The 25,259-nt window shown below is 44.7% G+C and overlaps 2 long non-coding RNA genes across 2 annotated transcripts; both read right to left on the bottom strand.

Moving 5' to 3' along the window:
• Positions 1 to 14,357: 14,357 nt before the first annotated feature.
• Positions 14,358 to 16,750, bottom strand: LOC147271808 (uncharacterized). The gene is made up of 3 exons (XR_015115798.1): positions 16,638 to 16,750; positions 15,888 to 16,334; positions 14,358 to 15,798 (listed from the first exon to the last, which is right to left on the bottom strand). It is a non-coding gene; the product is annotated as an uncharacterized LOC147271808 (long non-coding RNA).
• Positions 16,751 to 17,218: 468 nt separating this feature from the next.
• Positions 17,219 to 19,013, bottom strand: LOC147271807 (uncharacterized). Its single transcript, XR_015115797.1, has 3 exons — positions 18,947 to 19,013; positions 17,416 to 17,553; positions 17,219 to 17,293 (listed from the first exon to the last, which is right to left on the bottom strand). It is a non-coding gene; the product is annotated as an uncharacterized LOC147271807 (long non-coding RNA).
• Between the last annotated feature and the right edge of the window lie 6,246 nt (positions 19,014 to 25,259).

Here is a 25,259-nt window from a genome sequence, read left to right as displayed (position 1 = left end):
TACATATACATATATATATACATATACATATATATATATATATGTATATGTATATATATATATATATATATATATATATATATATATATATAGTCTTTGTTTTTTCTTCTTTGCTATTTTTAGTCTAATCTATGGTAACAGTGCTGTGAATGTATGTTGAGGAGAGTGCAATTTCCCTCGCGGAACGTCCAAAAGGGATTAATAAAGTAGTCTGTCTGTCTGTCTGTCCGTCCAAACCAGACAAAAGGAGGTTTGCTAGCATGGTATGCTGAGGTAGAAAGGCTCTGTTTAAATTGAGTCCTTTTACCATATCTTTCCTGGCTTCTTCAAGCGGTGCTGTCGTCACTTCCTGTGACCACGGGAGGGAAGGGGTCACCCTTCAGAATAAGTTTGAAATCATTGTTACTTCCTGTTCAACATGCCTTTAGCAGACCAACTCACTGACCTGCTCAGTGAGGTAGTGTGGCTGAGTGGTCTAAGGTGCTGGATTTAGGCTCCAGTCTCTGAGGAAGCGTGGGTTCAAAGCCCACCACTGCCATCATGTCCCAGGTCTCTGGAGAGGTGTGGCAGGTCTCTCCTCTCTGTGCTGGAGGTGTTGGCTGCTTTTATCACTCTGGGTAGAAAATGTCCTGAAAGAAAACCTTCACTGATGAGTCCATGGATCTCATTGATCTGTGCCATTTCCTGATCTTCAGGTTCTGTCTTTGATTTCTTTCTTTGATCTCTAAATTCTGTGCTGTGGTTTCCTTGGTCAGTCCTTGAATTCTGGTTCATAATAAAAAAGAACTCCCAGCATATTTCTGCAGACCATTGATAGGGATTTTACCAACTGCACCATAGCAACCCTCTTGCTGTCTGCTGCTGTGCCATTGAAAAGTAAGACAGCCTGGCAGTCAACAAACTGGGCTCAACAGAAAAATGTCAACTAAAGATGGATTAAAGACCAGGAGGAAATGTAACCAACCTACAAAGATGGAGGGGAATTGAGACCCACATGTTTGCCATCCTTGATGAACTGTCCACTGGTGCAGGGGATGAGGTCATGGCGATGATCTGGGAGCCAGTCCTGGATGTTAAATGCCCTGATGATGGACAGTGCAGTGGCAAAATGTCTGGTCCACTGACTGAACTCTGCCACAAATGAGGAACAACAGTCAGCAAGGAGTAGAAACAAAGAGGAGAAATGGAGAGAACAGAAAGAATGAGAGATCATGGAGGAAAGAGGCTGATATTTGCAAGTGTCCTGACTACAACACAGCAATCTAGAGAAACCATGACCTGGATTACTGAGGACCTCCACTGGCAGTTCATTTCTGTTGATCATAGGGCCATGCTGGGTGAGGCAGGAATGAATCCTGGGACTGAGGTTGTGGAGCAATGGTCACCTTTCCTGCTGAAACTGTCAATTCTTCTGCTTGGTTCTCTCCACAAAACCAGTCCCTTAACGGAGCTCAAACCCCAGTTACAGCTGTGGGAGCCCAGAATCTGACACACTGGACCATCAGGAACAGCTTTGTGCTTTCAAACAACAGAGACGACACTCAAGAACTCAGGGAACGCAGGAATCTCTGGCCTCAGCTGACATGTTGAATTTCAGCAACATTTCATGATGCTGAGTTTAGCAAACCAATGAGAAGATGAAGGAGGCCGTCAACTCCTTCAAGCTCAACATCTCCACTGCTTTACCCAGGAGGTCAGGAGGTCAAAGCAGAACCTGCACCCCCCACCTCTGATGTTTACTCCACACAGAGATGAGGGGTCGGTTCAGAAGAGCGAGCAGGAGTCTGGGCAAGTCTTTTCATTCAGTCCCTGGTTGAAACAATTGTCTCCACCAACTTCAGTATGGGTCTGGACCTGCACAGGTTCCAATTCCTGTCTTGGTCCCAAGGCTTTGTTGAACCAGAGAAGCTTCAAGTGGTGACGCTCATTCAACCCTGCATGAAGGTCAACCTGCATCATCTGATGCTCATTAGCAGGGACTTAGCTCCAATGGTAGAGTGCTAGCTTAGCATGTGAGAGGTAGAGGGATCCATGCCCTCCTTCTCAGAATACTTCAGCTTGGTCTGTTGATCAGAGGAGCTGCTGGGTGATGAATGCTGATGTTTGTCCACTGGTGTGATAAAGTGTCCCGTTACTGAGATGTGGATGAACACCTGCTCAGGTCAAAGCTGCAATCAAACCAGGGACTCTGAACCTCCCACACAGTGAAGAAGTTTGTCATCAAGATTTATGGCAGCTTTGAAACTTCCCACCATCTCCTGAATGTGGAGCAACTTGTCCTGCCAAAACTGTCCCCTCTTCCATTCTTAATAACACCTGTCCTGACTGGCAATCAAGCTAGGCTGCAGCGGTGAAAGCGCTGAATGCAGCCAGGATACACAACGACTCAAGCAACACAGGAATCTGTTGACTCAGCTGGAGAAGCAGACTTCTTTACTACTAGTAAAGAGTCATGATAGAACTTTGTTGTGATTTGGTTCAAACAAATAAAATGACTTGACTTGATTTGGTGCCTCAGGAGGAGAAAATCTGGGCACAAAAGTTGGACAAGAGTGTTTTTGGAGGTTGTGGATCAAAGTTGTATTGATATACAACACATAGAATCAAACAATGTGAAGCAGGCTAATGAACAATAAATCAAATATAAAAATGCTTTATTTTAAGATCTAGAATATCTTGTGAATATCTGGAGCTTCATTCCAGCAGCAGACCTCCTCAGGTGATGACTTCATATTTGACATGTTTACCATTCAATGAGACTCATTGTCAGTCCATTGAAATCTACTGGTGTTCCTGGTGAGTTGATTTAACAACATGAGCTGACAGAATCTACGTTCAGGTAGGAACCACCACATCCAGGGGTCTGGACCTTTGAGCAGGCAGAGCCATCAAAGTAGCAGACTAAGCTAGCAGACGTTACCATCAATGGTAGAGCAGAGTGGTGCAGAGGAAGCGTGCTGGGCCCATAACCCAGAGGTCGATGGATCGAAACCATCCTCTGCTAAAAGAAGAAAAATAAAATGAACCAGTGTCTTTAGAAATGTGTGTCTGTTAAAAAGAGGTTCATAAGGATTTTGTCTTCCTCCACAATCACCAACCATTGTGAGAGTTAACAACAGTCCACTTTCTGACTGAAGCAAAAGTAGACTTCAAAAGGTTTTTCTGATTCAACATAGCAGCTAAATTTCCATTTCCTGAACAGGACAGGTTAAAAAAAAGGGAATGTCATGACTTCCTCTGTATGTTAGAATATGAACGACTAAAAATATTCATGCCCAGTTTTAAGTTAGAATTAAACTGAAAATACAAAAATCTCCCCTCTTCAGTCCTGTCACTCAGTGTTGTAAACTGTTTCAAACAAATTCTACTGTTCAACAGTTCAAGTGTTTCTAGTGAAGCTGAATGTTCTCCTCAACTTTCCTCAATTGGGTTTCTTTCATGTCCTCCTGAGATCAAAGACAGAATTTTAGGTACAAATAAATACACTATCAAAGCCCCCTGATGACATCATCATCAATTCTGACTTTGATCTGGAGGCTCTTGCTTTAATCTTGGCTTTGATCTGACTAATGTTTCCTGACAGGTTGCTGTTTGCACTCCAGAGCAACCAGTAGTTGATCCTATCAGACCAGTCTGATAAAAGAAGCTTTTCATTATCAGTGGAATCACTGGGGAAAAAAAACTCCTCCTGTCAGATGAAGGCTTCACTGTGTTGAGGAGGGTTTGTTCAGATGATTCTGGAAGAATAAATCAAAACCTCATCATTGAACATGAACATTAATCACTGATGACTGTTTTAACTGAACCTACTGGATACTGTGGTGCCTGATGAGGAGACAACTTGGGTACAAAGTTGCAGAAGAGGGTTTTGGAGAGGAGATTTAGATGAGATGGTTTCCAAATCAAATCGGTTGTTACAAGGGAAAGTCTGCATGGAAACACACAAACACACACACACACACACACACATACACACACACACACACACACACACACACACACACACACACACACACACACAGAGTCCTACTGACTAACCCATGTTTTTCTTCACTTAAACCACCACTGGAGTATTGAAAGAGCTTGCATGAGACACCATCAACTTACATTAAAAACCGCTGACTGCCTTTTATCCTCTCCTGGCTGCAGGAAATTAGACAGACCAGCCCATAGCGGGGCTGCACGGTGGTGCAGTGGTCAGCACTGTGCCCTCACAGCAAGAAGGTCCCGGCTCAGGCGTGGGATCTTTCTGTGTGGCGTTTGCATGTTCTCCCTGTTCCTGCGTGGGTTCTCTCCAGGTACTCCGGCTTCCTCCCACTGTCTAAAGACATGCAATTAGGGGACGAGGCTGATTGATACTCTAAATTGACCGTAGGTGTGAGTGTGAATGGTTGTTCGTCTCTGTATATTGGCCCTGCGATGGACTGGCGACCTGTCCCCAGGGTGAACACCGCCTCTCGCCCGTAGATGCTGGGATAGGCTCCAGCCCCCCCCCCCCCCCCCCGTGACCCTTACTAGTAAGGAATAAGCAGAAGATGACGATGGATGGCCCATAGAGTGGAGGTGAGACCACAACCATGCTCTACAATCAATATTTACATCAAACCAGCACCATCTCAACAACTTAACCTGACTAAATATATACATGATTACAGACTACTACACCAACTCAATAATACATCCACATGCATAATCATTCAATGAACCTTGCCTGTGATTGTACCCCCTCCCCCATCTGGGAGCAAAGGTTTGCACCTACATCTCCTAAGGAGCTTCCTTGGGCCACTCTCCCCTTTTGGCTCCACCCCCTTTAAGGAAACCACCAGGAAGAGGTGAGGACTGACCGTGACGCCTGAAACTGCCACATTTACATAAGACAAACTAGATCAACACTAAATACCAGGCCTTGCACAGTGATTCCCACTGACTGACACTGGGGTCTTCATTTTCCACAGGCAGGATGGCCGGTCCCCCTGTACTTCCCAGGTCCCTCCCTGGAACACATGGCATAGAAAATGTTTCACATGTTTTCCGATTCAATAAACCTGACCATTAACATGTGTGTGTGCCTATAATTTACATAAACTGTTAATACCAAGACAAATGCTACCTTCAATTAATCATTGATGTCATGGAACCCTTGGTCTCCATTACATTGGTCAACCAGAGAAGCTTCAACTGGTGACGCTCATTCAATCATTCATGAAGGTCAACCTGCATCATCTGCTGTGCTCCTTAACAGGGAATTAGCTCAAATGGTAGAGCGCTCGCTACGCATGTAAGAGGTTGAGGGATCGATGCCCTCATTCTCCAGAATACTTTAACTTGTTCTGTTGATCAGAGGAGCTGCTGGGTGATGAATGCTGATGTTTGTCCACTGCTGTGATAAAGTGTCCCCTGTTACTGAGATGAGGATGAACACCTGCTCAGGTCAAAGCTGCAATGAAGTCAAGTCATCACCCTGTAAAGCACCAAATAACAAAAGTTACACTTTACAAGTAGAACAGGTCCAGTTCAACACTCCTTAAATGAATTTACACCCAACAATTCTTCATGAGCAAGCAAATCCTAGCTTGGGCCCAACTTTTCTTGACGCTCTCCCAGATGCATGGGAGCTGCTGGGGAAGCGCTAGTTAGGCCTAAGCTAGGAGCTAAGCTAAGGCGGTCTGCACCAGCTAGTGAGGGCTGGCTAGCTCTCGCAGCTTTTGGTGCAGAGCCGCTGCAGGTCCAATTCAACATCGCTAAGCCTCACCTCCAACACAACAAGAAAACTACATTTAACACACTTATCAGTATCACTAAAGGAGGCAGAGGAGGAACAAAACATGTGGCACTCTGAGCAGGAGAGAGGAGAACAAGAGGGAGAAGCCATCGTTAGCTTAGCGTGTTTACAAGGCAGAAAGACTGTTGCTACCAGAATGATGGTCTTTTAAACTTCAGCCAAATAAAGCAAGTAGGTATTTATTTTTGGTGGGTAATTAGTCAATGAAATAAGGAATCAGCAGGGAGGATCACACTTTAGCGAGCACAATGAAGCAAGGCTCTACGTTCAGCAACACAGAAAAAGGAGTTGAGGTCAAACGCTTCCTGCAACCAAGGTCAAAAATCCAGGACGGACGAAGGGGAGGACAACAAAGACAAAGACACAAGAAACAGAGATAATAACCATAAACTCCATAACAACCATAACAAATATAACCATACAGAACAGATATAACAAATATAACAAGAAAAGCATTAAAAAATATGTCACCTCTGGTCAAATACCCTGATTTGCATTTGTGTCTGTCAGCATTTTCATTTTCATGTTAAAGCCTCCAGAATGAGGGGAGGGGTCAGGGGCAGTTTTCTGTGTTGTCTGCAAACTGAATTACAGGAAACCTGAACTTCCACAGGCAATGTATCTAATTGATGAATAATTGTTTGATCTATACATAGACAACTTGTAGTTATTGCTCACACACACACACACACACACACACACACACACACACACACACACACACACACACACATTTTGTGAAACAACTCAGGAGTCATCAGGTGTTTTACTCAGAGGGATTCATTCATGATAAATGAGCATGGAGGAGACCCAGTAATCATCAACACAAGCGTCACATGAGCAGGTCACCACCCACTTTTATTGATTGGTTCTTGTAAGAATCACTCCTAACACCATCAGGAGGTCATTTTTTGTCCTGCCCTGTCTTAACTGTTGGAGCACAACTACAGCCTGTACTCTGCCACTTATCCCTCCCTTCCAACCTCATACAGACCCACTATCTGGACTAGCCTGACCCCCCTGACCCTCATCAGTCACTCCTAGTGCCTCACACCGGAGGGAATAGGAGCATCTGTGAGCTCTGACTGTTGGGATGCACATCCATGAGATGAAGAGCTGTTTTAAACAGGGAATCATTTGACCTCTTGACCTGTGTGGGCAGGTAAGGAGGGACGATTCCATCATGAACAATAATTTTACTAAACAAATGGGTCTTTAGCTTCTTTCTAAAGGTGTCCTCAGCGTCCTCATGTCCAGTGGGAGAGCGTTCCAGAGTCTAGAAGCTGCAACCTGGAAGGTTCACTCTCCTACAGTGAGGCTGAATCCCTGTGGTCAGGGAGGATAAGGGACCCCACAGGTATCACTAAAGTGCTTTAGACTGCAAAGCACTCAGCTGATCAAGCTGGGATCAACTGCTGTGGTGATCAAGGTATCATCATATATAACAAACAAAGAAAACAAAGTTGAGGAAAAGCACACAAAGAAGAAACTATGAACATGAACAGAGCATCTTCTACACCAGATGTCAAACGGCTCAGTAGACCTCTGGTTTGACCCCTAGCAGGTCCAGTTTCCAGGGTGCCCCCATCATTCTGCTTTTCAGTTGCAGGACATGCAGCAGAATCCCATCGCTCCTCTGCAGAAGAACATATGAGAGCGTCTGCTTGCTCTTCTCTGGCTGGACGTAGGGGAGAGTCTGTTTGCTCTTCTCTGGCTGGACGTAGGGGAGAGTCTGTTTGCTCTTCTCTGGTTGGACGTAGGGGAGAGTCTGTTTGCTCTTCTCTGGCTGGACGTAGGGGAGAGTCTGTTTGCTCTTCTCTGGTTGGACGTAGGGGAGAGTCTGTTTGCTCTTCTCTGGCTGGACGTAGGGGAGAGTCTGCTTGCTCTTCTCTGGCTGGACGTAGGGGAGAGTCTGTTTGCTCTTCTCTGGCTGGACGTAGGGGAGAGTCTGCTTGCTCTTCTCTGGCTGGACGTAGGGGAGAGTCTGTTTGCTCTTCTCTGGCTGGACGTAGGGGAGAGTCTGCTTGCTCTTCTCTGGCTGGACGTAGGGGAGAGTCTGCTTGCTCTTCTCTGGCTGGACGTAGGGGAGAGTCTGCTTGCTCTTCTCTGGCTGGACGTAGGGGAGAGTCTGCTTGCTCTTCTCTGGCTGGACGTAGGGGAGAGTCTGCTTGCTCTTCTCTGGCTGGACGTAGGGGAGAGTCTGCTTGCTCTTCTCTGGCTGGAGGTAGGGGAGAGTCTGCTTGCTCTTCAGAAGTTTGCTGGACCTTCACTTGAAGGTCATGATTTTCCTCTTTCAAACAGCTTTTTAAATCATGAAGATTTCCCAGGATTTCCCTCTGAGCACTGTTCCTTTTCTTCTTTTGTGTTCTCACTGCACATAGAAGACTCTGAACTTCACCGTTCAGACTGCCAGTCTTTGTGGGGTCCTGGTCCTTCCTTGATTCAAGGTGGGCCAACTCTGCAGTGAAGGTCTCCTGAGATGCAGTAGAAACTCGTCTCCTCAAACATCCATTTTCTTCCTCTCTCTCCTCACTCTGAGATCTCAGCTGTTCAAGAGTCATCTTCTTCTCAGTGAGTTCTTCTCTCATTTTGTTCTTCTCTGCCTGGATGGAGTTGAGCTCACACTTGAGGTCACACTTCTCCTTGTAAACCATCTTCACCTCAAGCTGAAGATTGTGGAGTTGTGTGTTCAGGTCTCTGATCTGAGTCTGGTTCTCCTCCCTCACAGATTCAAGGTTGCCCACCATGGCAGACATGTTCTCTACCAGCTGATATGCAATAATCTTCTCTTGTCCAAGACTAGAAACCTGTCCCCACAAATTCTGATTTTCTGTCCATCTCTTGTCACACAGAGACTGAAGCTGATGAAGTGCACTTTTCTTCTCAGTCAGGTCTTCCTCAAGACATTTCATCTCCACCTGTTCTCTCTCCCTCAGAGACTGAACCTGGGTCAGCTCTTTTCTGAGCTCATTGTTCTCTCCATCAACCTTCCTCCCCTCACACTGAAGACTGTGGACTGTTGCGTTCAGATCTTCTATCTGAGTCTGGTTCTTGTCCTGGACCGTTTTGAGGTTGGCCACCACAGCAGTGAGGTTCTGTAGCTCCTGGATTGCTCTTTTATTCTTCCGTTCAAGAGTAGAAACTTGTTCCCTCAAATTCTGGTTTTCTGCCTGTGTGTTGTCACTCAGAGACTGAAGCTGCTCAAGGGCAGCTTTCTTCTCAGTCATGTCCTCCTGCTCTGTCAGCCTTAGAGATGGAGAAGCAGGATCACATTGACCAGGATCATTCAGTGGATAAATACAGCTCCTACTGAGATCCACCAGATCTCTGAATGCTCCAACTATACAATCCAATGGAGTCATAGCCTTCTGTCCTGGGTTGATCTGAAGATCTTGAGCCAGACTAAATCTCCTGGAACTGTCAAGTGTTTAAAGACCAAAACTGCCCCATAAATGTGGAGTCTGGGTTCTTTTCTATAATGTGATGGCAGTGACAGTCCTGCTGAGTGACATCACTGACATGACTGGATGACTTCAGTCACATGACTGGATGACTTCAGTCACATGAGTGGATGACTTCAGTCACATGACTGGAGGACAGTGTAGATGCCAATGTAGAGGTTGGGGAAATAGTCTCTGAGAATCCAGCTTGAAGCCACGCCCTCCTTGTTCTTCAAAAACCCAAACAGCGACCATCAGTCTCCCTCCAATCCTGTACTTGGTTTCAATGTTGCTGTTCCATTTTGCAGCAGCAGGTGTCGCTGTGATACCAGGTTCAGTTGAAGATTCCCAACTCCAGTTCATGTTGGTGACCTCAGTGGCAGGTAAAATGGCGCTTCAGTGGATCATGTGATCAACTCATGTGTGTCCTCACTGCTCCACAGGTCTGTCAAATGTCCTGTAAAATAGTTGGACCCAGCAGAGCTGCTAGATTAGGAGTTGATGGAGTCGTTGCAGATACCAGGGTCCAAAGTCCAGCTTGAACCTGGTTTGTGCAGTTCTTTGTCAAGCTAGCAGCCATTCTTTTCACTGCCAAGCTAAAGTGACTTCTGTCAACAAAGGTCAACATACAAAAGGATATTTCTACTGGCAGTTCAAGATTTTGATCAAACTACTTTTTCAGAGCTGGAACCTTCCTCTTGTGTCAGCTTCCTGTTCCCATCTCTATGGTAACGGTCAGTTTTGACCCAGGTCTTCAATCAGCTGTCAAATAAACTAAAACAATTTTCTATCCTCCAAGTTGTTTCCATCTCTTGGTGACCTTGTTAGGCTTCCTTATCCATGGAAATATTGGTTTGAATATTTAGTTGTGGGCCTCTGGACCTTTTTTTAGTCACTAAACCCTCAATTTCAGTTAAAAAAAATGGTAAAATGAAACTCAAGAAAATCCTAGAAATAAACCAAAGGTTGTTGTGTTTCCTGACCGTTACTGAGGGTGTTAGAACACATCTCTGACATGGACTGGTTTGATTTAGTTTTCATTTTAGTATCATTAACTATTGGAACATCCATGGTGTTATGGGTCAGTTTAGACCCTCATATATTTACTTCAAGAAAAAGAGAAAAAAGTCTCTTTTTCAGAAACAGAACTTTAATCCAAACACAAAATGAAAAGCAGAACAAGCCAGAACCCAAAATATGGATTTGGAAGGTCAACAAACAACAACCAGTCAAGCAAACCAAACCAACAGAAACCAGTTACTGGTTCAAAACCAGTAAAAAACAAAAACAGAGGAAAAGTCTCTGTGTGTAAGAACATGCGTGTGTGTGTGTGTGTGTGTGTGTGTGTGTGTGTGTGTGTGTGTCAAAAACTGACCCACTTCTTTTGCCAACATGAGCCCACAGTGGTGGTGTCTCTAAAGAGGTGGAGCTCTGTCCTTCACCTGCTAGGTTCCAGCAGGCAGCTCAGGTCTAGTTTTCTTCACTGAGCCTCCATGATGAGTTTCCTCTGAGAAGTTCTTGTCCAAGGTCCCAGCTGGTAAAACCATTGTCACCAGTGATATTGGGACCCTGCAGTCCAGTGGTCTTATCAGGACCACACTGGACCTGCCGTCTTTGTTTGTTGTGTTGTTGTGCAGGTCGATGGGAGAACGAGGCTGATGAGAGTCCCTGAAGCTCCCATGACTGGGAGAGGAGCTGCTGGCAGTGTTGCTGACAGTGCACTTCTGACTTCAGGTTTGGCTCTGACTGTTGCTTTGTCATCTTATTTTGATAACTGGGTCCAGACAGACCCTCACTATTCGATCATTCAGTGAACAACATTTGTTGGTTTGATTTGGTTGAACTAGAGGTTCCGGACAAAGTCAGAAAGCCTTGATGCAGTCAACAAGTTGATGTGCTTCTTTGATGCATTTAGAACCTCCAACAGGTCCCACAGGAGGAAGGTTAAATCATGTGACCATCATCATAACAGCTGTTGACCTTGTTTAACTAGTTGGTGGTGCTAAATATTGCCAGCTAGCTAACGTTAACTAGCTAACATTGCTAGCTAGCTAATATTATTGTAACTCGGTAAAAGCAACAATACTTGGGTTCAACTCAAGGAGCGAGGGGTAATTAGTGCAAGACAGTTATTGTAATTTTCTTTTCACAATGGCAAGAGTAAGACAAGCTTCACTTCACACAAGAAAAATAAAAAAATAAGCATCCCTTCACAGCGTCATGCTGTTTAATGTCACTGTCCTTCTGTCCGTCTGTCTGATGTATATGTATGTGCTACCCGGGTAGTGTGTCATGTTTTATTGTTTTTCTATGTGCACGCTGCGTGGCTTAGATCTTATCTGCTCCACGGTAATGCTGAACTGAAGAATTTGGATCCTCTTGAACCCTGCCTCTCGTCACACAGTGGTCCTGGTTGAGATCGACGCTGTCAGTCTCCAGAGTGCAGATGCAGCAATGGAGTAGAATAAAAAAAAAACAATCTACCATAACAGGAAAAAAATTGGTTATCTATCTCTAATTACTGTACAGTATACTCTCTTTTTCTCTCTTCACTTCATGTAACAGCCAGTAACAGAAAATAATAACTATATCCTGAGACATTAAAATCCCTCAGACATCGTTACATTTGTTACAGTATAAATCATGCTACACAATATCTCTATCTCTAATCATGCTTCCTCAAGTCACATGACTTTTACTCAGTATCATTTCAACATCAACTCTTACATATTAATATTGCAACAATTAAAATCTCACATCTACAAATCATGAATACCTCTCAGCTCTATGACATTGAACAAGGCACTTAAGGCGCCTATGAAAACACGGCAAAACTACCGTTCCCGTATGAAAATGAACACAGCTCTAAGATGCAAAACTTTTAACATATTTATCCATTACAACAATTTGGTGCATTTACAACTTACTCCGATTGTTTTTTTTTCCTTTCTTTAAGATTATAACAGAACAGATCTCATATTGCTGAATCATAGCTGAACTGAGAAACAGTCATTACATGTCCGCTAGCAACATAGCGGCTAACTAGCACACTCACCGGAGTTCTCGATCGTCTCAATACCGGTAATAGGAAACATCCTCCTGTCACAGCGGTCGGAAACTCTTTATAACGACTCTCAATCGTGTAATTGACTCAAAGTATTAAAAAAAATTAAGCAGTAAAAGAAACAAGCCATAAAGAAAATAACTGTTCGTCTCAACGGAAAATCACGAAAAGTCTCGCGGTCTCTTTTCGGCAGTTGATCCCAGCATGCATTGCGTCTACTGCAATCTCTACTCACCACATTTATACAGTGCCCTCTAGTGGTGATTCTATGGCATTGCATGAATTTACAACAAGAAAAAAAAAAAAGTTCAATAAACTCAAGCCAAATTTTTATGGGGGTTACACTTGGCATAGACTTCTACCAGACTGAGGGGTGTGTAAAAATGTCACAAAAGAGATATGTGGAAAAGATACTGAGTCGCTATGACATGCAAGAGTGTGGGACTAGGGAGACACCATGTGAACAAAAACTAGACTACAACGAAGAGGCACCTAAAATGAAAGAAATTTAGCTTAAAGAAATTTGCAGGGGTCATGTTTGGTGCATAATTGTTTGTTTGTTTGTTTTTTTATGTTCGTTGTGAAAACTAACTGCCCGTTTTTTGTTCACTTATTTTATGAGGGTTAAACAGTTAACAGTACATTCATAAGTGGGAGTGTTGAGTATTGTGATATGATTGACTGTAACTGTGCTACTGTTCATGTCACTGTCACTGATGTGTGACGTCACTGTTCTGCATGTAGGGGGCACGCACGTGCCAAGTTCTCTCTCTCTCTCCCCTTCTGCCTCGAGCTGGATGATCACGGGTGACAGCTCCGTTCAAATAAATATGCCAAAAGAGGCTGCAAGGATATTTCCTTTATTAGCAAGTGTTGCTTATTAGGTATACATGCAAAGTTTAACACAAACCTTAAAATTATGCTACAGTGATGTCGTGAGAGTTGCTACGAACCTCAAAAATGCTGACAGTGATGGAGTAAAAGTGACTAAAATCTCAAAATGATGCTTCAGTGATGTAGTAAGAGTTGCTACTATCCTCAAAGTGATGCTACAGTAATGTGGTGAGAGTTGCTACGAACCTCAAAATGATGCTGACAGAAATTTAGTGAGAGTTTCTACTTATCTCGAAATGAAGCTACAGTGATGAGGTGAGAGTTGCTAAAAATCTCAAAATCTCAAAATGATGCTACAGTGATGTAGTGAGAGTTGATTAAAACCTTAAAATGATGCTACAGTAATGTAGTCAGAGTTGCTACTAACCTAAGAAATAATGGTCCAGTGATGTAGCGAGAGTTGCTACGAATCTCAAAATGATGCTCCAGTGATGTAGTGAGAGTTGCTCAAAACTTCAAAATGATGCTGACAGTGATGTCGTGAGAGTTGCGACTAACCTAAGAAATGATGCTCCAGTGATTTCATGACAGTTGCTTAAAACCTCAAAATGATGCTACAGTCACGTAGCGAGAGTTGCTGCTTATCTCAAAATGATGCTAAAGTGATGTAGTGAGAGTTGCTACGAACCTCAAAATGATGCGACAGTGATGTAGTGAGAGTTGCTCCTATTCTCAAAATGATGCTGACAGTGATGTAGTGAGAGTTGCTACGAACCTCAAAATGATGCGACAGTGATGTAATAAGAACATCCCTTCCAGCCTTGTCTGAAAAATGTTCCTGATCCCAGAGAAAGAGGCTCCAAGGAGGAAGAAGGCAGCAAAGCTCCAGGAGGCCAAGGAGAGGGCAAAGGTGGAGGCTGAGCCAAAGGAGCCAGTGTGGGTCCACAACTATGAAGTGTGGAAAAAGGAATGTGACGACTGATGGCCAAGGTGAAGAAGGAGAACAAGGAGGTGGATGCTGAGTGGCAGGCCAGGAACTTTGTGTGGAAGGCTGAGCTAGAAGACACAAAAACATTCCTGAAGGTCCTTGAGGCCCGGTGGAAGAGGGAGGAGCAGGACAAGAAAGAGACGGAGCAGGTCCTGAAGGAGGCTCGCCAGGAAGTGAGCAACTCTGATGCTCAGCAATGGGATGAGGACAAAGACCAGGACAAAGAAGAAATGGTCCTGGAGGCCCAGGAGGACCTGGAGACGGAGAAACAGGATAAAGAGGAGGGCAATAAAGAGGCAGAGGAGGTCCAGGAGGCCAAGCTGACAGCCAAGGAGGAAGGACATGAGGAGAATGGGACAATGTCATGGACACAGAAAAACTGACATGTAGGGAAAATAATACAGAGGCAGAGGAGGTCCAGGAGGCTCACATGCCATTTGAGGAGGAAGGGCATCAGGAGGAGGAGAAGACTGTCAGGGAGACAGAGCAGGAAAACCAAACGCGTGGAGGAGGGACATCAGAAGAAGAAGGTGAAGCCTGGACGTCTAAGAAGGTGGATTTCATCTCTTTTTACTCCCCACAAGAGAGCAGAGCGTCATGAGGCAGAGCAGGTCCTGAAGGAGGCTGGACAGGAAGTGAGCCTCTCTGATGCTCAGCAATGGGATGAGGACAAAGACCAGGACATAGAAGAAAGGGTCCTTGAGGGGATGGTCCTGGACAAAGAGCTGGCGAAGGAAGAGCCCAAAGAGGTGGTGGGGCTGGTGAGGGAGGAGCTTCAGGAGACAGTGAGAAAGACCAGGAACACCAAACAAGGAGGGACATCGGCAGAAGGAAGTGAAGCATGGACCTTTAGTGGAGTGCTTCTTATGTCTCTTTTGTCTGTCACCATAAAATCTGAAAATTAAACTCATTTTTCCAATAATTGTATCACTGATCACTCTTAATTGCATGTGATGGGTGGTGTTTTATTTTTTATTTATTTTTTGGTACTGAAAACATCTCCTGCCTCTGGCCTGTTCTGCCGTCCTTGTGTTCAAAAGGCCGTCTTCATGTGTCTCCACCAACACTCAGGCTGAATCCATGATCTCAGCATCAGAATCAAAGGAAGGTCAATGGCTCTGTTGTGTCACAATAATAGAAACATACTAAATGCAGCCAACTGGAAAGCTCTGGGCCCCAAACTGGGTTTCATGGCTCCTGTGAGTGAGGGTGTGGCTGGTTAGGTGGTGTAGTTTTGTCCTACTGGACACTGGCATTGCCATCTTGACTTGTGGTTCTACTGTGCACAGCTGGATGTTCCCACATCCTCATAAAACAAGGGAACAGAGGCTGACAGGTAAGGACAAGGACACATCTGCTGCTTTGACATCTACAGATTCCACACCAAACACTCAAGAGTTGGCAGGTGGAGCTGCCAACACAGAGGAAACAAGCCTGGTGTCTCAGTCCAAGCCCAGATCAGGTCAGGAGACACAACAGCCCAGGAAGAACTCCCATTTCAGGGGTTTCCAAATAAAGACCTGGGATTTAAGAGTCCAGTCCTGCTGCAGTACTGAGAGAATGATTGTCTTCTGATTGAAGCCATACTTCACCACCAAAGTGGACTTTTCCTTACAAGCACTCACAAACAGGTGTGCTGAGGTCACAAAGACATGTTGTCACTTTTGATCAACTTCATTGTGAGGTCCCACTGAAGGAAGAGCCAGACACGTTTTTAGCTTGAGGCGAATGGAGAACGATGCCTTACAACATTAAACTTTCAAAATAAAAAAGATTTACAAACTCTCCAGGTCCTCCATCGTCTAGAATAAATATCTTCTTTATCCAGTTGGATGCTCGGGAAAAAAAACAACACTTGAAAGAGCAAATACATGTTTGGGGGAATTCTAGCTTTAACCATGACAGTGAGGACATTAAACTCATTGTTGTACTGGTTACCGTCATGGTGGGAGGGCTGGTTCTTGGTCTGCTTGAGCCAACTCTGATCCTGGACTACTATTCCTGAGTCATCACCCCTCACCTGCATTGTCCGCTGACAGCGTCACACCTGACGTCTGGGGAAGGGATTCCAGGACGGGAGCAGTTGCAGGCCTCACAGCCAACCACTGGGTGGCAGCCAAACGTCTGGGGCTCACTGGGTGCCCTCAGGACGGAGGGTCCTGGGAGGACAGATCCAGTTGCCGGTCAGCGGTTCACATAACCTGGTACCACAGTTCCAGGCTGAAGCTGGAGAGAGAGAGACAGACAGGAATGAAATGATCTGGTGAAAGACAAACACTGGCTCAGCCCAACATTGATGTTTCTTCCTGGGATTGTTGTGCTGTTGACCAGCAGTCACATGACACACAGTTTAGTTTGCTCACTGAATTGGCTTCAGAGAACCCCGCCTTTTTAAAGACTATTTTGGTGGATGTCCTTTGATGTTCAGCTCCAAGCTGTCCTCTGATGGTTGGACAGGTTGGTTTGGTCTGTCCTCTCACTCATCATTAAAGCCCTTATTACTCATCCTTCATCCAATCTGACACTCACGTCTGCAGAGGGGAATCCCCAGCAACCCGCGGCCCACATGGAGCAGTCTCGGCCAATCACGTGGGGCCTGCCGACCACCAAATGGCTCGCAGGTGTCACTCTCAGCTCCAACCTCATGGCAGGCACAAGGCAGGGCGCCGTTGGTGAGGACAGCCCAAAGAGACACAGCTGAGCTGAGACAGAATGGAGATGAAGGACAGGAGGGACGACAGAGAAAAAGGAAACGTTAGCGAGACATTTTAGGAAAATTAGTTTAGTGGGGAAAAGGTTATTAGCCAAACTTGCTAAATGGAAGGACAACAAAAAACAAAGATCTTCAAAAGAAAATTAGCACAAAATGAAACCCTGCAAGAGAAAGTAAATCAAGAACTAAATATTCTTGAGGCTCAGGTCTTTAGTTCCAATGCTTGTAAATGACATCTGAATGCATTCACAACCCAAATCTGAGCAGACAGAAGCGTCCCAGTCAGGCCCAGTTTAGTTCCTCTAGAACATTCAGGGATACAGAACAGGGACCAACTCAGGCTGAGAGACACCGACTTGACATGAAAGCTGTTGAGGCCACAGTTGCTGATGAAGTGGTCAGATTTCTCCAGTGGTTCTTGGTTCAGGGAGCTGGAGCTGGAGCTGCTCTCAGGCACCACCAGGACGTAATCCTGGAGAGACAGAAGGAAGAAGTCCAGGCCTGACAGAGGAGAAGGAGGCACAGAGTAGAAACAGCAGATACGTGTCAGGAAAGGGAGAGGGTATCAGTCCAGCAGAGGAGCAGGAAACCTACCACCACAGGGCTCTGCCTGCAGGAACCTGCAGGTGAGGACGACCTGGTGGTCCGGCACATCCAGAATGATCTGGTTTTCGGACACCGGCACGTTTCGGCAGCCGTAAGCGTGGGGACAGAAGGAGGCGTTGGCGTGGCCTGAAAGACAAAAACAACCATCTTCATTTTAATGTTTCTCAAACAGCCGGAGCAGGAAAGCCAAGATGAATCAAAGATCCTCCACCCTGCCAGATCCGACCCTGGTAATGTAGACCTGCACAGGGTGGGTGGGGTGGAGCGGCTGGTGGTGGTGGAGGATGAAGACGTATCTGCCCAAAGCCTGGACACGGTGGAGTCCACCGCAGCGTTCTGAGTAGAAGGATGAGAGCGATGTTCAATGCTACATGTTTTCTTTGCTGAACCGCCGATGTTTCCAATCACGAATCTCAGTCATGAGATTTGAACATCATGGAGGAGTTCAAAAGTGTCAAACTGGGCCGGTCTCCATTTTATGAGTCCGGAGACCGAAGATAAAACTACAAGTCACTGGTTCAGATTTGACTCGTCTGAATCCAAACACAGCAGCGTTCTTCCACCAGGCCAGAGGAGTTGATCATGATAACAAGATATCTTCATGCTACTACAACACACAAACTCATCACAAGAAAAGACTTCATGGTGGAACAACAAATCTCCTCCCAATGGGAAAAACATTGAGTTGAACAATCAACTTTTCCATGATGACATGGAGAGCTTGGCAGCAGCAGCAGGCTTCCATTGGGGGCTGATATGCCAGCTCCACTTAGCCTTCTTTGGAATGGTTTCACCTGGAGTGATGCTGTTATTGAGACCTTTTATCCGGAACAACACCACCTGCATGGAGACTGAGGACTTCAACAGATGCAGATGTTGACCCAGAATAAATCTAAATATTCCAGATGTGTTAAATCAATCCAGCAGCAGTGGTGGGAGCGTCGTAAACTCACTCCCTCAGCAGCCGTCAGCCTCCGTACCTGCACGGAGTCCAGCCTGATGTGGTCTCTGTTGTCTGCTCCCAGAGGTGGTCTGTCACCTCTGAACCAGGGGGCTCATCTCTCTGGTGGGAGGGCAGTGGAGGAGCTGCAGCGGGGGAGGCCAGGATGGGCTCCTGTAGGAGGAGCTCTGGCCCTCCTTCAGCACCAGCCAGTTGGAGGGAGTTTGGAAACGTGAGGGGACACAGGAGGAGCTACAGGGGGAGGGAAGGTGGATCAGAACCGTTCTAACAAGAGCGCTGAGGGGACACAGGAGGAGCTACAGGGGGAGGGAAGGTGGATCAGAACCCTTCTAACAAGAGCGCTGAGGGGACACAGGAGGAGCTACAGGGGGAGGGAAGGTGGATCAGAACCCTTCTAACAAGAGCGCTGAGGGGACACAGGAGGAGCTACAGGGGGAGGGAAGGTGGATCAGAACCGTTCTAACAAGAGCGCTGAGGGAACACAGGAGGAGCTACGGGGGGGGGGGGGGTGGATCAGAACCATTCTAACAAGAGTGCTGTCCCACTAATGTTCCTCACCAGAATCCACCTGTCAGGGGGGAACCGTCCATGGGTGCTGATGCAGCGGACTGAAGGTTCAACGTAGTCCATGCTGATCTGGTCTTCAGGCACCATGTAGACTTTGTGCTAAAAACACCAGCAAAAAAAAAAACAAACACAAAATGGGGAGAATTTTAACAAAATTATGCAAATGAGCTGAAGATCAAAATACAAAAAGTAAATCAAGGTTTTTTTCAAATAATTGCCAGCTATTTAGCTCAGAGAAGGACAAATGTCAATCAAGATGTCAGAATGGAACGATCCCACTGGCTTCTGGTCAAGGGAACCATGGAGATGCTAACTTCCTGTTGGACTATCAGGGTGTCTCATCCCTGACATGCTAACTTCCTGTTGGACAATAAAGGTGTCTCATCCCTGACATGCTAACTTCCTGTTCGACTGTTAAGCCTGATTTAAGCCTGATTTATGCTTCTGAGTCGCGTAGTCGCCGTACCTACGCCGTAGCCTGACACGGGCCTCCAAAATATCCTGCCGACGCGTCGCGTCGACGCGTGGTGACGTCAAGGTTGAGGACTGTGATTGGTCCGCTCAGAAGGTCATTTCCGGTTCAGTCGCTGCACAACAACACCACCATTTTCAAAGTTTCTGTGGTGAAAGCTTCAAGAAAAAATGGACCAAGCCGAAGAAAGGATTATTCGGGGCACTAGAAAGACTGGCAAATGGCCAACAATTGTTGTATGTGACCGGAAGAAAACCAAGGAATCCGACAAGAGCCCCGTAAACAATACAAAGACAAAGCCACACCCCCTAGCGGCTTGGCGGTGAATTGCAGAGCAACGCGTTCCCTCGACGCAGAATAAACCAGGCTTTTCAGTCGCAGCTGTTTTACGCCCCCGTGCCAGATAAGGACCCCATCGGGCAGTGCCACTCTGGAGGGAGCGCGTCTCACAGTCAGTCAGCGGAACCATGCGGATCCGGGCCGGAGCTGTGGGAAGGAGCGCCAATTGTATCGGGTTGTTGTTTTCTGGACTGCAGCAGAACAGGAGCAGCCGGGACTGGAATGTAGAAGTAGGTTATCTTGAAGTTGACTAAGTTATGGTGAACGATATTGTGGTTCAACACTTTAATGAGCTTTAAGGCAAACATATTTCATGAGGAAACAACGCCGGAATTGGACGGATTTCAGCGGCACACAACAACGTATCCGATACACCTTATTGGAAACCTGGTGGTCTAAGACTAAGAAACACCAGTCACCATGAAGAAAGGAACTTTTAGCTGAGTACTCATGTTCTTTTCTGCAGGTTGAATGTGGCATTTGTTGGACAGAAGCGTCTCATCTCAACAAAAGCACCTCTTCAGTGCTGAGGCATGATGGGGCCAGGCATGAGAATGAAGTCCCAGATCCACCAGGATGAACTCAGGTATACAGCCACTCTCCAACTGACTCACAGTTGCTTCATTGATCATTAATTCCTCTTCATTTCTTCTCTCCTTCATCTTGAACCATCCAGCTTCCAGGAAGCAGATGCTGGATGAGGCTCTGCTGAATTTCATCCTGAAGAACTGCCAGCCCCTCAGCACTGTTGAGAGGGAAGGTTTCAGGGAACTGGTTCAGGTCCTTGAGCCTCATATGTTTGCCAACCAGAAAGGTTTGTGTGGAAATGATCTAAAGCAGTAGTTGATATCTCCAGTTTATTTCATCTCTAATTTCAATGTATTGATTTACTCTGGGTGTCATTTTCAGACCATCAAACAAACGGTGGCCAAAAAGTACCAGGAGGAACGGGAAGGAGTGAAAAAGGAAGTCCAGCTGCCATGTGGACATCTGTGGACATGGAGGCTCCCTTGGCTCTGACCTGTCACTGCATTCATGAGAATGAATGTGTTGGGAGTGCAAGACTTTCCACAAAGTCACCCTGCATCACTTTGAGGTTCGTAGCAACTCTCACTACATCACTGTAGTTTCATTATGAGCTTCATCGCAATTATCACATCACTGTCGCATCATTTCGTAGGTAAGTAGCAACTCTCATTACATCATTGTAGCATCATTTCTTACGTTCGTAGCAACTCTCACTACATAACTGCCACCTAATTTTGAGGATCGTAGCAACTCTCACCACATCACTGTCGCATCATTTTGAGGATCGTAGCAACTCTCATTACATAACTGTCGCATCATTTTGAGGATCGTAGCAACTCTTACTACATCACTGTCGCATCATTTTGAGGATAGTCGCAACTCTCGCGACATTACTGTAGCATCATTTTGAGATTCGTAGCAACTCTCATTACATCACTGTCGCATCATTTTGAGGATCGTAGCAACTCTTACTACATCACTGTCGCATCATTTTGAGGATAGTCGCAACTCTCGCGACATCACTTTAGCATCATTTTGAGATTCGTAGCAACTCTCATTCCATCACTGTAGCATCATTTTGAGGTTCGTAGCAACTCTCACCACATCACTGTAGCATCATTTCTTAGGTAAGTAGCAACTCTCATTCCATAACAGTAGCATCATTTTGAGATTCGTAGCAACTCTCACCACATCACTGTCAGCATCATTTCTTAGGTAAGTAGCAACTCTCATTACATCACTCTAGCATCATTTGGACATTTGTCGCAACTCTCATTACATCACTGTAGCATCATTTTGAGGTTCGTAGCAACTCTCACCACATCACTGTCACCTCATTTTGAGAATCGTAACAACTCTCACTTCATCACTGCAGCATCATTTTGAGGATCGTAGCAACTCTCACTACATCACTGTCGCATCATTTTTAGAATAGTCGCAACTCTCGCGACATCACTGTCGCATCATTTTGAGATTCGTTGCAACTCTCATTACATCACTGTAGCATCATTTTGAGGTTCGTAGCAACTCTCACCACATCACTGTAGCATCATTTCTTAGGTAAGTAGCAACTCTCATTACATCACTGTAGCATCATTTTGCGGTTCGTAGCAACTCTCACTGCACCACTTTAGCAATATTTTGAAATTAGTATCAACTCTCACCACATCACTGTAGCATCACTTCTTAGGTTAGTCTCAACTCTCATGACATCACTTTAGCATCATTTTGTGGATCGTAGCAACTCTGACTACATCACTGTCGCATCATTTTGAGGATAGTCGCAACTCTCATTACATCACTGTAGCATCATTTTGAGATTCGTAGCAACTCTCATTACATCACTGTAGCATCATTTCTTAGGTAAGTAGCAACTCTCATTACATAACTGTAGCATCATTTTGAGGTTCGTAGCAACTCTCACCACATCACTGTAGCATCATTTCTAAGGTAAGTAGCAACTCTTATTACATCACTTTAGCATCATTTCTTAGGTTTGTAGCAACTCTCATTACATCACTGTAGCATCATTTCTTAGGTTTGTAGCAACTCTGATTACATCACTCGAGAATCATTTGGACATTTGTAGCAACTCTCCTTACATCACTGTAGCATCATTTTTAGGATAGTCGCAACTCTCACTAAACCACTTTAGCATTATTTTGAAATTAGTAGCAACTCTCACCACATCACTGTAGCATCATTTCTTTGGTAAGTAGCATCTCTCATTACATCACTTTAGTGTTATTTTGAAATTACTATCAACTCTCACCACATCAGTGTAGCATCATTTCTTAGGTTTGTAGCAACTCTGATTACATCACTGTAGCATCATTTCTTAGGTTTGTAGCAACTCTCATTACATCACTCTCGCATCATTTGGACATTTGTAGCAACTCTCGTTACATCACTGTAGCATCATTTTTAGGATAGTCGCAACTCTCACGACATTACTGGAGCATCATTTTGAGATTCCTAGCAACTCTCATGACATCAATGTAGCATCATTTTGAGGTTCGTAGCAACTCTCACCACATCACTGTAGCATCATTTATTAGGTAAGTTGTAACTCTCACCACATCACTGTAGCATGATTTTGAGATTCGTATCAACTCTTACGACATCACTGTCACCTCATAGTGAGGATAGTTTCAACTCTCACCACATCACTGTAGCATCATTTTGAGGATCGTAGCAACTCTCACTACATCACTGTCGCATCATTTTGACATCTGTAGCAACTCTCATTTCATCACTGTAGCATCATTTCTTAGGTTAGTAGCAACTCCCATGACATCACTGTAGCATCATTTTGAGGTTCGTAGCAACTCTCACCACATCACTGTAGCATCATTTCTTAGGTAAGTAGCAACTCTCATTACATCACTGCAGCATCATTTTGAGGTTTGTAGCAACTCTCACGACATTACTGGAAGTATCAGTTTTAGGTTCGTAGCAACTTTCACCACATCACTGTAGCATCATTCTGCGGTTCGTAGCAACTCTCACTACACCACTTTAGCATTACTTTGAAATTAGTCTTAACTCTCACTACATCACTGTAGCATCACTTCTTAGGTTTGTCGCAACTCTCATTACATCACTTTAGCATCATTTTGAGGATCGTAGCAACTCTCACGACATTACTGTAGCATCATTTTGAGGTTCGTTGCAAAGCTCACTAAATCACTGTCGCATCATTTTGAGGATAGTCGCAACTCTCATTACATCACAGTAGCATCATTTTGAGATTCGTAGCAACTCTCATTACATCACTGTAGCATCATTTCTTAGGTAAGTAGCAACTCTCATATAACTGTAGCATCATTTTGAGGTTCGTAGCAACTCTCACCACATCACTGTAGCATCATTTCTTAGGTAAGTAGCAACTCTCATTACATCACTTTAGCATGATTTTGAAATTACGATGAACTCTCACCACATCACTGTAGCATCATTTCTTCGGTTTGTTGCAACTCTCATTCCATCACTGTAGCATCATTTTGAGGTTCGTAGCAACTCTCACCACATCACTGTAGCATCATTTCTTAGGTAGATAGCAACTCTCATGACATCACTGTAGCATCATTTGTTAGGTTTGTACCAACTCTCATTACATCACTCTGGCAGCATTTGGACATTTGAAGCAACTCTCATTACATCACTGTTGCATCATTTTGCGGTTCGTAGCAACTCTCACTACACCACTTTAGCATTATTTTGAAATTAGTAGCAAATCTCACCACATCACTGTAGCATCATTTTGAGGTTCGTCGCAACTCTCACCACATCACTGTAGCATCATTTCTTTGGTAAGTAGCATCTCTCATTACATCACTTTAGCGTTATTTTGAAATTACTATCAACTCTCACCACATCACTGTCAGCATCATTTCTTAGGTTTGTAGCAACTCTGATTACATCACTGTAGCATCATTTCTTAGGTTTGTAGCAACTCTCATTACATCACTCTAGCATCATTTGGACATTTGTAGCAACTCTCCTTACATCACTGTAGCATCATTTTTAGGATAGTCGCAACTCTCACGACATGACTGGAGCATCATTTTGAGATTCCTAGCAACTCTCATTACATCACTGTAGCATCATTTTGAGGTTCGTAGCAACTCTCACCACATCACTGTTGCATCATTTCTTAGGTAAGTAGCAACTCTCATTACATCACTGTAGCATCATTCTGCGGTTCGTAGCAACTCTCACTACACGACTTTAGCATTATTTTGAAATTAGTATCAACTCTCACCACATCACTGTAGCATCACTTCTTAGGTTTGTCGCAACTCTCATTACATCACTTTAGCATCATTTTGAGGATCGTAGCAACTCTCACGACATTACTGTAGCATCATTTTGAGGTTCGTAGCAACTCTCACCACATTACTGTAGCATCATTTATTAGGTAAGTTGCAACTCTCACCACATCACTGTCAGCATCATTTTGAGATTCGTATCAACTCTTACGACATCACTGTCACCTCATAGTGAGGATAGTTTCAACTCTCACCACATCACTGTAGCATCATTTTGAGGATCGTAGCAACTCTCACTACATCACTGTCGCATCATTTTGACATTTGTAGCAACTCTCATTTCATCACTGTAGCATCATTTCTTAGGTTAGTAGCAACTCCCATGACATCACTGTCGCATCATTTTGAGGTTCGTAGCAACTCTCACTACATTACTGGAAGCATCAATTTGAGCATCGTAGCAACTCTGCTTACATCACTGTGGCATCATTTCTTCGGTTATAAGCAACTCTCATGACATCACTTTAGCATGATTTTGAAATTACTATCAACTCTCACCACAACACTGTCAGCATAATTTCTGAGGTTAGTAGAAACTGTCATAACATCACTATAGCATCATTTTGAGATTCATAGCAACTCTCACCACATCACTGTAGCATCATTTCTTAGGTAAGTAGCAACTCTCATTACA

Source organism: Aulostomus chinensis, chromosome 1 (genome assembly GCF_037954235.1).
Source record: "Aulostomus chinensis isolate RoL2024-O1b breed Wild chromosome 1, RoL_Achi_v1.0, whole genome shotgun sequence".
NCBI lineage: Eukaryota > Metazoa > Chordata > Actinopteri > Syngnathiformes > Aulostomidae > Aulostomus > Aulostomus chinensis.
The sequence above is the reverse complement of the archived record's forward strand: the minus strand, read 5'-3'. Positions and strand labels throughout refer to the sequence as shown.